The sequence below is a fragment of the Pleurodeles waltl genome, chromosome 4_1 (assembly GCF_031143425.1).
Source record: "Pleurodeles waltl isolate 20211129_DDA chromosome 4_1, aPleWal1.hap1.20221129, whole genome shotgun sequence".
In the NCBI taxonomy this organism is placed as follows: Eukaryota; Metazoa; Chordata; class Amphibia; order Caudata; family Salamandridae; genus Pleurodeles; species Pleurodeles waltl.
The window spans coordinates 28,481,475-28,495,012 of record NC_090442.1 but is presented as its reverse complement, the minus strand read 5'-3'; the positions used below and the strand labels follow the sequence as shown (position 1 = coordinate 28,495,012).

The window sequence follows — 13,538 nt, the reverse complement described above, 5'->3', positions numbered from 1 at the left end:
TATTTGCTAGAATTTTAACAGTGCACGTTCTTACTGGACTCAGAGGCACAGCCTCCTATATTATGAAAAAAAGCACAAAAAGCAGAGTTTGTTTGAGACATAGGAAGAACAACGTTCTAGATGTGATCTTTGCAGGTGCGTTTGCACAAAAATCAGACCCTCAGACAACCATAACTTTATCACTGCTCATTCTTCACCTGTTCATCGTACTCATAGTTTTATGAGAAACTCTTTGTACTGGGCTCCTTCATTCCACAATAATTTCTATCAAGAATTGTGCCATCATCCTTGATTCTGTCCTTTACCCAATTAGGATTTGGTTGAATGATTCTCTGTAAATAAAAATAGCATTGCTTTTTCCATGTCAGAGATTGGGTGGTAAATATCGTGCACTGCAAGCATTAACCCTGAGAGTTACAGCTCACATTCCGCTGCTTTCATGTCTTGTGCTTTTGGACACTGTTCTCCAGCCTCTGCCACTGAATCATTAATTTGTATGAAAATGACCAAACACCACGATCAGCTGTGATCATTCACCAGCGTGTGCTTGTTAAACTAGTTCTTCTTGCAGGGACTCAGTCGAGGTGTGTTGGGGTTATGGGTTTTATCACTAATCCATAACGTCAGCTGAAAGTACCCTTGTTAGTCCCAGTATTGTTCAGAGTGCTGCCTTTACAGGTAGCAGGAACAGGTGTGCTTGGATATTTGTATTTGCAACTGAATAAAAACCAACAAGGTTTCTTTAATTTTAGTCAACAATGTGCTAGTCTCCCAATGTGCTTCCTGGTATGTCATGTTGTTTTGTTATGAGTGCAGAAGTGAACAATCACTGAGAATAGACACGTTTTATAATTCTACAGGTATCGTTATTTGTGTTTTTTCTTTTCTGCCCAGCCGGTTCTTTTATCAACTGGTATTTGAATGTCTTACATAATTGACATTTTTTCTCTCTGTAATTCCTTCATGTCAAAATAACTGCACTTTTTTGTTCCTTGCTATGTCCTCAGGTGGTTCAATATTATTGTTAATCTTCTTAAGTTCTTTCCAGACTCACTGCACCTCTAGGATTATTTCCATGTGAGTTCAATAAAGGTGTGTGTTCGCTGAGGGCTGTGTAGGATCGAAAATTGACAAAAGCTCTTCACACTTCCAGTGCACTTCTAGGTCTTCCCGCTGTGTGTTTGCTCATGACTTCAGAGAGCTGATAATTGACAAAAGCAATTCGGACATTCATTGCAATGTTTTTGTTTTTCTTCAGTGTGTATTTGCTGATGTACCAATAGGTTTAATAACTGACAAAAGCTATCCACACATTCACTGCACCCGAAAGGCTTTTCCCCAGTGTGTGTCCACTGATGAATCCTTAATGTTGAAAGGTCACTAAAACTATTTTCACATTCATTGCATTTGAATAAAGCTCCTCACACATTCACTGCACTTGAATGGCTTTTCCGCTGTGTGTGTGTTCCTTGATATGTTTGTAGACCTGGTAAACTGAAGCTCTTAGCACATTCAGGGCAATTGAAAGGCTGTTCCCCTATGAATGTACACTGATGAATCCTAATGTTGGCAAGTTCCTAAACCTACCTCCACATTGATCGTAATAGTATTGTTTTTTCCCAGTATGTTTGCTTCATAGTTTTGATAATCAACTGATCCTCTTCACACATTCACTGCACCTTTATGTTTTTCCCCAGTGTGTATTTGTTGATGCTTTTGTAGGCCTGATAAGTGACTGGAGCCCTTCATACAATTCACTGCACTTCACTGTTTTTTCTCCTGTGGGCATTCGCTGATGATTCCTTAATGCTGTAGAGTCACTAAAACTACTGCCACATTCACTACATTGTTAAGGGTTTTCCCCCGTGTGTGTGCGCTGATGTCTATGTAGGTGTGATAACTGACTAAAGCTCTTCACACATTCACTGCACTTGAACGGTTTTTCCCCTGTGTGTGTTCGCTGATGTCTTTTTAGGTTTGATAAGTGACTAAAGCACTTCTCACATTCACTGCAATTGAATGGCTTTTCCCCTGTGTGTGTTCGCTGATGACTTTGTAGGAATGATAATCGACTAAAGCTCTTCACGCATTCACTGCACCTGAATGGATTTTCTCCAGTGTGTGTTCGCTGATGAAACCTTAATGATGAAGAGTGAATAAAAGTGCTGTCACACTCACTGCACTTGAATGGCTTTTCCCCTGTGTGTGTTCGCTGATGAATACTGAGTTGTGAAGAATCACTAAAACTACTTCAACATTCAGTGCAATGATATGGTTTTTCCCCTGTGTGTGTTCGCTGATGTTTTCGTAGGTGTGATAACTGACTAAAGTTCTTTACACATTCACTGCACTTGAATGGTTTTTCCCCGGTGTGTGTTCGTTGATGCTGTTTTAGGAGTGATGATTGACTAAAGCTCTTCATGCATTCACTGCAATTGTATGGTTTTTCCCCTGTGTGTGTTTGCTGATGTCTCTGTAATTCTGGTAATTGACTGATGCTCTTCACACATTCATCGGACTTGAATGTTTTTTTTTCTGTGTAAGTTTGCTGATGGTGCTTCAATTGAGATGAGAAACTAAAGCTCTCGCTAAATGTGGATGATTTGTTTTTCTTGGTTAGTGTCTGTGGGTCCGGTATATATTTGTCTACATCCCAAGACTGTGTTTCCTGATGAGCCATATAGCTCTTGCACGTTTGATTTCTAAATTAGCACTAACATGTAATAGCCATTAAATATGTGCCACACCCATAATATGTATAGAGCATGTTTTAAACGACTGTGCCTTTAGATTTATGGCTATGCACGCTTGTGGGTAACGATTCATCCTTCTTCTGGCCGGTGCCAATTGGAACAGTCTGTTGTATTGTAGACAGCAGAACTCCTCTTCTCTTCTACCCTTCAGTTGTCTGGCTCCACTCGGTTGTGCTTTTCTCTGGTTGCTGTGGTTTGGTCAGAAGGGGTTTACAATACACCTAGAGCACTGAATGATGGCCTATTATCGCTTTAGAAAACAAAGCACTGCTGTAACCACATCATACCGATCCCATGATCAAAGCTGGTGTTGGACACCTGTTTATACAAGAGGTGGTTTGTTATTGTTGTTGTTGCTGCCTTCATTTTCAAGCAGTCATTTCTTTGCCTTGTGCCGTGGAGGTGCACAGCTCAGACTCTTACATCTACGTGCCATGGAGGTGCACAGCTCAGACTCTTACAACCACAGAATTGCCCTTGACGGCTTCTTCCAGGATCAGTTTATGTGCAGGTTCCTCTGTCGCTGACTGCATTGATGTTTTCCTGAATACCGAAGCGCATTGCTGGTGACTGTTTTTTTGCAGATTTATCTTCATTATTCATCATAATTTCATGCATTCAAGGCTTGTTTTCTGCTGGATGTAAAGATATAAAAAACATGTAATTACTAAATGGAAACATAATGGAATGTGAATACAGGATATTTATTTGGTTGTAAATGAAATTTCTTCTTTACCTTTGATGAAACTTAGCAAGGAATACTTCACCATACACAGATATTTAACTAAAAGCTTTGTTGAATATGTCACCTCTTATTAACGTCTGAAAAGGAGGTGATTTACCAGTGTTCACAGAGGATGGATGGATTAAACCCAGATCTGTGACTGGGGGTTAATGTTTGGTTTGTTCCGTACTCCGTCCATCGTCTGTTCTTTTTGCTTTTGTCGCCCTAAGTTGCCCTTCAAAAAACAGGAATTTGATTTCTTGTCTTCTGTTGGTCCTGAAGAGGCCTCGAACTCTTAAGGTCAAAATGCGTCAACCTATCTTTTGTAACAGAGGCATTACTGTAAGATGAATGACGATGCAGATTTCATGAGGGAAGGTCTGAACCAATTAATAGACTTTGCTATTGGTTTCACCTATCCTCCCTTTTTTGCTACGTCCAGATGGACCATAGACTCGAAATATATTTGATGTACCACCTTTTCTAAAAACAATGAATGTTTGGAAAGACAAGGAATGGTTGTATACGTAAGAATGTGCAAATAACAAAAGCATTAGATGTTGCTTTGTCATTGGTTATTCATGTACATGTAATTCTTTTTATAATGTGTTTGTTGTTGTGTCAATTTTATTTATGTGCTAATAAAAGTAAATCAATAACAAGTACACAAGTGATTGAACAGAGAGACATGGGTTGTATCAATTATGTGGTTGAATAATTTGAGATGATAAATTCATAGTAACGCAATCAAATTAAGCACGATTTGCAACCAAGTCATTTGGATATTTTCCTCACACTTTCCACATTACCTGTTTGTGCTAAAACAAAGGAGCAGATCCTTCCATGTGTGGCTACCATTTGCCCTTCAAAGGCGGCTTCCCTGTTGAAGCTTGCCTTTTGGGCGCTCACCTACTCTGGCCATCCTGTCTGGAGGAGGTTACACCTCTTTCCTTGGCAGGTCCTTTGTTCCTCTTCCTAAGAAGGGGAGAAGGCTACCTCGAAGACAGCATCTTTTGTGCATCAATAACCAGCTACTTTATATTATTATATATTCACATTATATTCTACTCGAGCAACCAGTCATTTTCATACAATGATTTGTTTAATAAGTTGAAGTACCATATTTAGTAGTATCATTTGGAAGGTAGCACTGCTGAGTTGTTAGAGTGTAACTCCACACTCGCCAAGGGTGCTACGGGCCTTTCCACAGTGAAACAATCATGTGGAGTTTTTACTGTCAGGACACATAAAGTCCACTTGTATGGATGAAACATGTTGGCTGTCGTTTGCTGTTGATTTCTGGTGTTTTTAAAGACAAAAGGAAAATAAAGTGAAGCACTGGGCATAACTGGGAACTTGAAAAGGACTCTTTTATCTATAGGGTGCGCCTCTAATATGTATTATGTTATGCTTCACAACAAGGTTGCACCTTGGTAGCAGGTGTTTTTTAGCGAGTGCACATGAATCGAAATTATCTGAGTACAAATTTTGAAAATGCAGAAGGGGAGATAAGGAGAAAAGAAACCCCGCATCTCTAAGGGATCAGTCTTAACAAAGATAGAATCTAGAACTTAGATAAGTGGCCCTTTTGAGTTCTGATTTGAGCACTTACAGGGAGAGGGCTGGTCTAATATGAACTGCTACTGGGTCCCTAATCGTCAGGGTACTGCGACATAAGGACCTTTTGAGGGTGGATGTCTTTGTCAAATTAGGGGACTTGATGCAACAACTCTCAACCTAAAGTTCTGTTCTTGCTGGATAGTTCAAGCCTTCTTGAAGGGATGTGTTGGACCCGACATCCTGAGGATGCTCTTCCCCCAACATTTTGCCTACCTCCTCCATTTTTTCTGACCTCGTTTTTGCTGGAATTAGGAATGGTATGACGATTTTCGTTGATCTCCTGGCATATCTAATTTACTTATAAGTCCCTAGTAAAGTGCACCACACGTGCCCAGGGCCCAAAAATTAAATTCTACTACTGGCCCTGCGGTGCTGTTTGTACCACCGACTTAATTAGCCCTTTAACCATGTCTCAGGCCTGCCACTGCAGCCTGTGTGGGCAGTTTTACACTGCCATGTCGACCTGGCAAAATAACCCCTTTGCCTGGCCCAAACCTTCCCTTTTTATACATATAAATCACCCCTAAGGTAGGCCCTTGACAACCCAGAGGGCAGAGTGAAATGTATTTAAAAGGCAGGACATGTAGTTTTATGTTTTACATGTCCTGGTAATGAACCACTCCCAAAGTGTTTTTCACTACTGCAAGGCCTGTCTCTTACATAGGATAACATTGGGATTATCTTATTACCTCTTATAAATGTAATTCGCAATCTGGAAGAGATAAAATGTTCGGGTTTGGTGTCTCTGGGACCACAATTTGAAATCACTTATGGTGAAGTAGGATTTTAAATTGCAATTCTGGACATGCCACTTTTAGAAAGTAGGTGTTTTCTAACTTTAGCCAATTTGTGTCTGCTGCCTTTCTCTCATCACTTTTCTGTGGTGGGTGATAGCTGGGCTTTGTGTACTCCCAGTAGACAACCACACACAATGGAAGCTTAGGTGTGACTTGATGTGCCATCCTGGCAGGATGGGTGGGAGGAGCTGGATCCAGCCTCACATACTCCCGAATAGGCAGCATCCTGTCCCCACACAAAGGGCTGCATAACCCCCTGTAGTAAGTCTGGAGCCAGGGCAGGAAGGGAGGACATCTGTGCACTTAAAATGCCTATCTTTGAAGTCTCCCCCACCTCAAAGGCCCCACTGGGTACAGGTACTGGAACTCTCACACCGCCAACTCACTACTCTTCTAGACCTGTGTATACTCTGCCAGGAAGAAGCACTTCTGCGCCGCTGAAGGACACCTGCTTTGCAGGACTCCTGCCCTGCTGCCTGCTGTAACCCTGCCTGGGTGAGAAGGACTGGACCCACATCACTTGAACCCAGAGTGACCCCATGATCTAGCTGAATAGTCTCCTGATCTGAAGTCTCTGAGACATAAGACTTACAACCACCCTGCTTCTGCACCTGGACTCTGCCATCTGTAAGTCTGCCCTGCCAAGTGGTGCCACGCCAGTCCAGGACCTTTGGAAGTGGGCCTAAGGTGTTTGCTCCACTGCGACCGATGCGTCCTCTGATGTGGGAGCAGAACCGAAGCATCGTTGCTGTTGCGTGAAACAGAACTGGTGCATCATCACCACTGTGTGCGTCGGAACCGATGCAACAGACTTGCATTGTAGCATCTTGAGACCAGCACGACACCTTCAGAACCATACTGTGCAATGTTTTCCTCACATCCCTTGTTGACAGCAGCCTCGACAATGACTCTACAGCTCCGCAACGCAGCCTCAGTGCTAATCGGAACTGATGCATCGCCTCAGCTGCACAACTCATCCTCGACAACGGCCTTCGAATCACAACACTGGTGGCTGATGACTTGAGAAAGTGGTAGGGTGTGAACAAAGTTTTTGATTTTGACTGAGCAAGACAGCAAAGAGAATGAGCTAAATTGCTAGGCCACATATAGGGTGGGCATTACAACAGACTTCCCTTTTAGTTCACTAATCGCTTTGACATCAGACAGGAAGGGTATATGTTTCTAAGTTAAAGGCAATGTTGCTTAGTGGGTACAGCTGCCAACCATGCGACACAAGGAAGCAGTTTTGAATCTCTGCAGATCTCTCTGTGCCAAACAATGGAAGGTGGCCTATACTTTTGGTGACGCGCTCCTCTGCCCTTGGGCAGGGTTTGCTCTATGCAAAACAGCTGTTGCATAAGTGTTTTATCTATTGGTCCATAATCAGTACAATGGCCACTGAAAAGCGTGGGGTAGATTGGTGCACTAAATAAAATGGGTAAGGCACAAGTGACAAGATGGTCGATGGTGGTAGGGCTGGTGGTAAGCTCAACTGAGTTAAGGCAAGCGTGACCTGGTGGTGTATGGTAAGATGTATTAAGTGTTGCTACTGACCATGGATGGTATGCTGTGGGTGGTAGTTGGTGGTTGGGGACTGTGGTGGGGGAGACAGGAGACAAGAGGGTTGCAAGGAGAGCGAAAGTAGAAAACAGTGACTAGGTGACAGGAAGGGAAACCTTGGTATCAGGGTGGAGTTAGATGTGAGAGGGGATGAGAAGAGCCCACATGAGGAAGCAGAGTAATCGACTGTGACACGAGGGTGGTGTAATACAGAGGAGTTCATATGATGAGTAGGAGCTGTCCGAGATGCTGCAATGTATCCACATTCTCAGGAAAAGAAGCCTGGAGACCAGTTGTGTTCAGGTATATGAAGAGCTCAGCTGCGTGGGACTTGATGAGCTGCGAGACTCTGCGTTAAAGAGCTGGGAAGTGCGTCTGAGCAAATTTAGGAGGCGAGGCTAACAAGGAGATGGAGGAGGAAGATGAAAGTATGAAGAGGTGAGAGAAAGTGGTGGGCAGAGTAAGAGGAGGAAGTAGTGAGGTTATCAGTTATGTGCCACTGTCGAGTAGGCTCAGTGTGTGTATAGATCAGGAGTTATGATTTGGTTTCAAACAGCAAGAAGAAAGGAAGAGCAGAAGATTATGGAGTCACCAAAGGAAATGGTAAGTAATTGGTGGTGACAGCAAGAAAGTGAAGGAGAACAAGAAAGTGAACAAGACAAAATGCAAGACAAGAGAGTGGAGAGATTAATAAACGAGGAGACAGCTATGGAGAATGTCAGCAAAGAGAAAAGAGGGAAGTGGGGGAGGGGATTAAGGATGGGCCAGTGGCAGGGAGAGAAAAAAGGAGAGGAAAAAACGGTAGAGGTGTTGTAATTTAGTAGCGATTAGATTAAGCATTAGCAGAAGACATCTTGTATTTAGCAACTATTGTGAACATTTTGCGGAATCCATTTTGTATTCATAGCTGCCATTATCTCTGCCACATGCTGCCATGTGCTCGCCATGTGCTCTGTCCTACTTTCCTGTTAACTACTCTTGAAAATCTGTCTAGTGACAAGTTATATTTAGCATCTCCCACTTTGCACATGCCCAGTAAGGTCTGCAGCTGTTAGTAATTAGTAACCAACAGTAATGTGTCTACTAGCCCTTGAAAACTGTTAGCTACCTGTAATGTGCATTTCCATATGACCTTATACCTATATGTCTTGCTTCTATATTTGTACCACCTTCTTTTAGCCCCTGCGTGGGTATAAAAGGACCATGCTCTCTTAGTTCACTGTGCTACTTCAAACATTACCGAAGGGTGGTGTTTGAACTGTAGTACCACTTCATGAGGTTTAATAAACTTTGTCTTTTATTTCAGTTTCTGTGCCAACTTCTTCCTATATGGTCTGAGGACTTTGTGCAGAGAAGGGCGAACCCCTTGCACTAGTAAGCCTTGCTGAGGCTTACTTTGACAAATTGGCGCCCGAACAGGGACTCATCGGCGACTCGGGCGCCCGACGGATTGGTCGCAACGAAGGATTGGGATCTCGCTGCAGACGATCAATGCCTGAGGAGACCCAAGTCTTGGCAACCACGCCGTTTTTCCCTTCTTTCTGATTTGACCATCCAGGTGGCACCGGTCCTCGACTGAGATCCTTTTTGTTCATTCGTCGTGCAGTGACCATTTGGTTGATTTTAGAACTTGGCAGTTGGAACCTGGACGCCCTGTGATTGGTAAGAGCCGTTTTACGGCACTTGCTGTGGGTTTTGATGCCTTTGTTTCACCACTCACTGTGGCTCTCGTGTTTTGGGTGACTGTAGGAGGCTGGACTGGCTTGTAGTGAGTACCAAGGGGTACTTGCACCTTGCACCAGGCCCAGTTATCCCTTATTAGTGTATAGGGTGTCTAGCAGCTTAGGCTGATAGATAATGGTAGCTTAGCAGAGCAGCTTAGGCTGAACTAGGAGACGTGTGAAGCTACTACAGTACCACTTAGTGTCATATGCACAATATCATAAGAAAACACAATACACAGTTATACTAAAAATAAAGGTACTTTATTTTTATGACAATATGCCAAAGTATCTTAGAGTGTACCCTCAGTGAGAGGATAGGAAATATACACAAGATATATATACACAATATATATATACACAATAGCAAAAATATGCAGTATAGTTCTTAGAAAACAGTGCAAACAATGTATAGTTACAATAGGATGCAATGGGGAAACATAGGGATAGGGGCAACACAAACCATATACTCCAAAAGTGGAATGTGAACCACGAATGGACCCCAAACCTATGTGACCTTGTAGAGGGTCGCTGGGACTATTAGAAAATAGTGAGAGTTAGAAAAATAACCCTCCCCAAGACCCTGAAAAGTGAGTGCAAAGTGCACTAAAGTTCCCCTAAGGACAAAATAGTCGTGTTAGAGGGAAAATGCAAGGAAAACACAAATCAGCAATGCAACAACGATGGATTCCTGACTGAGGGTACCTGTGGAACAAGGGGACCAAGTCCAAAAGTCACAAGCAGCTCGGAGATGGGCAGATGCCCAAGAAATGCCAGTGGTTGGTGCAAAGAAGCTCTTACTAGGCTGAAGAACTGTGAATACTGCAGGAACGACAAGGGCTAGAGACTTCCCCTTTGGAGGATGGATCCCCCACGCTTGGAGAGTCGTGCAGAAGTGTTTTCCCGCCGGATGGACGCCAACAAGCCTTGCTACACGCAAATCATGCGTTTGGCGTTTTTGGACGCTGCTGGGGCCCAGGAGGGACCAGGAGGTCGCAAATTGGACCTGCAGAGAGAGGGGACGTCGAGCAAGACAAAGAGCCCTCACGGAAGCAGGTAGCACCCGGAAAAGTGCCAGAAACAGGCACTACGAGGATGCGTGAAACGGTGCTCGCCGAAGTTGCACAAAGGAGTCCCACGTCGCCGGAGACCAACTTAGAAAGTCGTGCAATGCAGGTTAGAGTGCCGTGGACCCAGGCTTGGCTGTGCACGAAGGATTTCCGCCGGAAGTGCACAGGGGCCGGAGTAGCTTGCAAAGTCGCGGTTCCCAGCAATGCAGCCCAGCGAGGTGAGGCAAGGACTTACCTCCACCAAACTTGGGCTGAAGAGTCACTGGACTGTGGGGGTCACTTGGACGGTGTCGCTGGATTCGAGGGACCTCGCTCGTCGTGCTGAGAGGAGACCCAAGGGACCGGGAATGCAGCTTCTTGGTGCCTGCGGTTGCAGGGGGAAGATTCCGTTGACCCACGGGAGATTTCTTCGGAGCTTCTGGTGCAGAGAGGAGGCAGACTACCCCCACAGCATGCACAAGCAGGAAAACAGTCGAGAAGGCGGCAGGATCAGCGTTACAGAGTTGCAGTAGTCGTCTTTGCTACTATGTTGCAGGTTTGCAGGCTTCCAGCGCGGTCAGCGGTCGATTCCTTATCAGAAGGTGAAGAGGGAGATGCAGAGGAACTCGGCTGAGCTCATGCATTCGTTATCTAAAGTTTCCCCAGAGACAGAGACCCTAAATAGCCAGAAAAGAGGGTTTGGCTACCTAGGAGAGAGGAAAGGCTACTAACACCTGAAGGAGCCTATCACAAGGAGTCTCTGACGTCACCTGGTGGCACTGGCCACTCAGAGCAGTCCAGTGTGCCAGCAGCACCTCTGTTTCCAAGATGGCAGAGGTCTGGAGCACACTGGAGGAGCTCTGGACACCTCCCAGGGGAGGTGCAGGTCAGGGGAGTGGTCACTCCCCTTTTCTTTGTCCAGTTTCGCGCCAGAGCAGGGGCTAAGGGGTCCCTGAACCGGTGTAGACTGGCTTATGCAGAATTGGGCACATCTGTGCCCAAGAAAGCATTTCCAGAGGCTGGGGGAGGCTACTCCTCCCCTGCCTTCACACCATTTTCCAAAGGGAGAGGGTGTCACACCCTCTCTCAGAGGAAGTTCTTTGTTCTGCCATCCTGGGCCAGGCCTGGCTGGACCCCAGGAGGGCAGCTGCCTGTCTGAGGGGTTGGCAGCAGCAGCAGCTGCAGAGAAACCCCAGGAAGGGCAGTTTGGCAGTACCAGGGTCTGTGCTACAGACCACTGGGATCATGGAATTGTACCAACAATGCCAGGATGGCATAGAGGGGGCAATTCCATGATCATAGACATGTTACATGGCCATATTCGGAGTTACCATGGTGAAGCTACATATAGGTAGTGACCTATATGTAGTGCACGCGTGTAATGGTGTCCCCGCACTCACAAAGTTCAGTGAATTGGCTCTGAACAATGTGGGGGCACCTTGGCTAGTGCCAGGGTGCCCTCACACTAAGTAACTTTGCACCTAACCTTTACCAGGTAAAGGTTAGACATATAGGTGACTTATAAGTTACTTAAGTGCAGTGTAAAATGGCTGTGAAATAACGTGGACGTTATTTCACTCAGGCTGCAGTGGCAGGCCTGTGTAAGAATTGTCAGAGCTCCCTATGGGTGGCAAAAGAAATGCTGCAGCCCATAGGGATCTCCTGGAACCCCAATACCCTGGGTACCTCAGTACCATATACTAGGGGATTATAAGGGTGTTCCAGTAAGCCAATGTAAATTGGTAAAAATGGTCACTAGCCTGTTAGTGACAATTTGGAAAGAAATGAGAGAGCATAACCACTGAGGTTCTGATTAGCAGAGCCTCAGTGAGACAGTTAGTCACTACACAGGTAACACATTCAGGCACACTTATGAGCACTGGGGCCCTGGGTTACCAGGGTCCCAGTGACACATACAACTAAAACAACATATATACAGTGAAAAATGGGGGTAACATGCCAGGCAAGATGGTACTTTCCTACAGTGACTAGTCAATTTGTGTCCTTTGAATTGATATATAAATTGCAATTTATATAGGCAGGTAATGAGGAGAATTTTCTCCAATTTAATTTTGATTTTAACAGCACTTTAAGTGCTACTTTGATTATAATACTGCATATTCTGCACTATTTTTGGCATGCCTGTTTTTAGCGCACTTCGTAGGATGTGTTGCTTTTGTAATGGTACCAATTTGAGACTGGAAGAATCGCAACCGGCACCCCCAGAGGGTACGCCCAATAGAGATATGTATGTTAAACATGGTCTTTCTTCTATAAAGTACAGCACATTATGGAATAAATACACTTGTGCGGATCCTGAATTACGTTGGCCTATGCATGGGGCATTTGATTTGCGAAAGATTGAGTATGTGGAACAATGTATGTGTAAGCGAAGGTCTCGGCAAGATATGTTTGACTGTGTACGAATGTGGGAGAAAGAAGTGCGTGGACGAGTGAAGCGTGAGCAAGCCTTGCTTGAGAAAGAGCAGTGGAAGAATGTATATGTGAAAGCATTGGAAATGAGAAAGAAAGAAATAAATGACTTAAAGGAGATAGAAGAGAAAGAACGTAAATTACAGGTAACTGGCCAATACACTGTTCGGCAACCTCTCTATCCTATCCTTAATAAACCGCACAATTATTTTTTGTTCCTAGATCGCCCTCCACCTCCGTATGTCGTTCCTTCAGCCCCTCATGAGTTAGCTGAGGTCTCCGGTTCGGAGCAACAGAAGATACGAGACAGTCGCTCTATGTTGCCTGCTGACCGTGCGTCTGAGCTTAGATCTATTGCTCGTAAAGCAATTCATAGCATTGTCTCTGCTTCTGAACTTTTAGACAACATGAAAGGGTGGACGGAAAAGGAGCAGCTATATTTTACTGAGGCATTTGGCACAGAAGTTATTGAACTATTTCGGAAATATTCTGATGAGTTAGAGCCCGATGATGTAGCAGCTGATCGTAAGCAAATGCGTGATGGTTTTTTTGTTTTCTCCCAGGTGGCTGATGCAATCAGGCGTTTGGTGAAATTATGTGTTGCGGCAGACCGTTTGCGAGAGGAGAAAAGGGCCGTGGACGTAGTTGCACGGACATCTCAGACCGGCGGGGTGTAAGCTTCCATCTTTGGAACAGATAAGACTATGATAGTTCATGCGAAACCAATGCGGGAGGCCGCGCCTTTGTATGTTCCTCCTAAAGGATTGGGTACAAGTGAATATAAAACTTCTGTTGATGCTAAGGGTTATTTTATTTATAATTGGGTGTATACTCCTTGGAATAGGGCAGATGTAATGGCACTTAAAACAGCATTACCTGAC

General features: G+C 44.5%; 1 pseudogene; it reads right to left on the bottom strand.

The window, feature by feature from the left end:
* Window positions 1-1,458: 1,458 nt before the first annotated feature.
* LOC138286946 (zinc finger protein 79-like) lies at window positions 1,459-2,680 on the bottom strand (annotated as a pseudogene).
* Window positions 2,681-13,538: the final 10,858 nt, after the last annotated feature.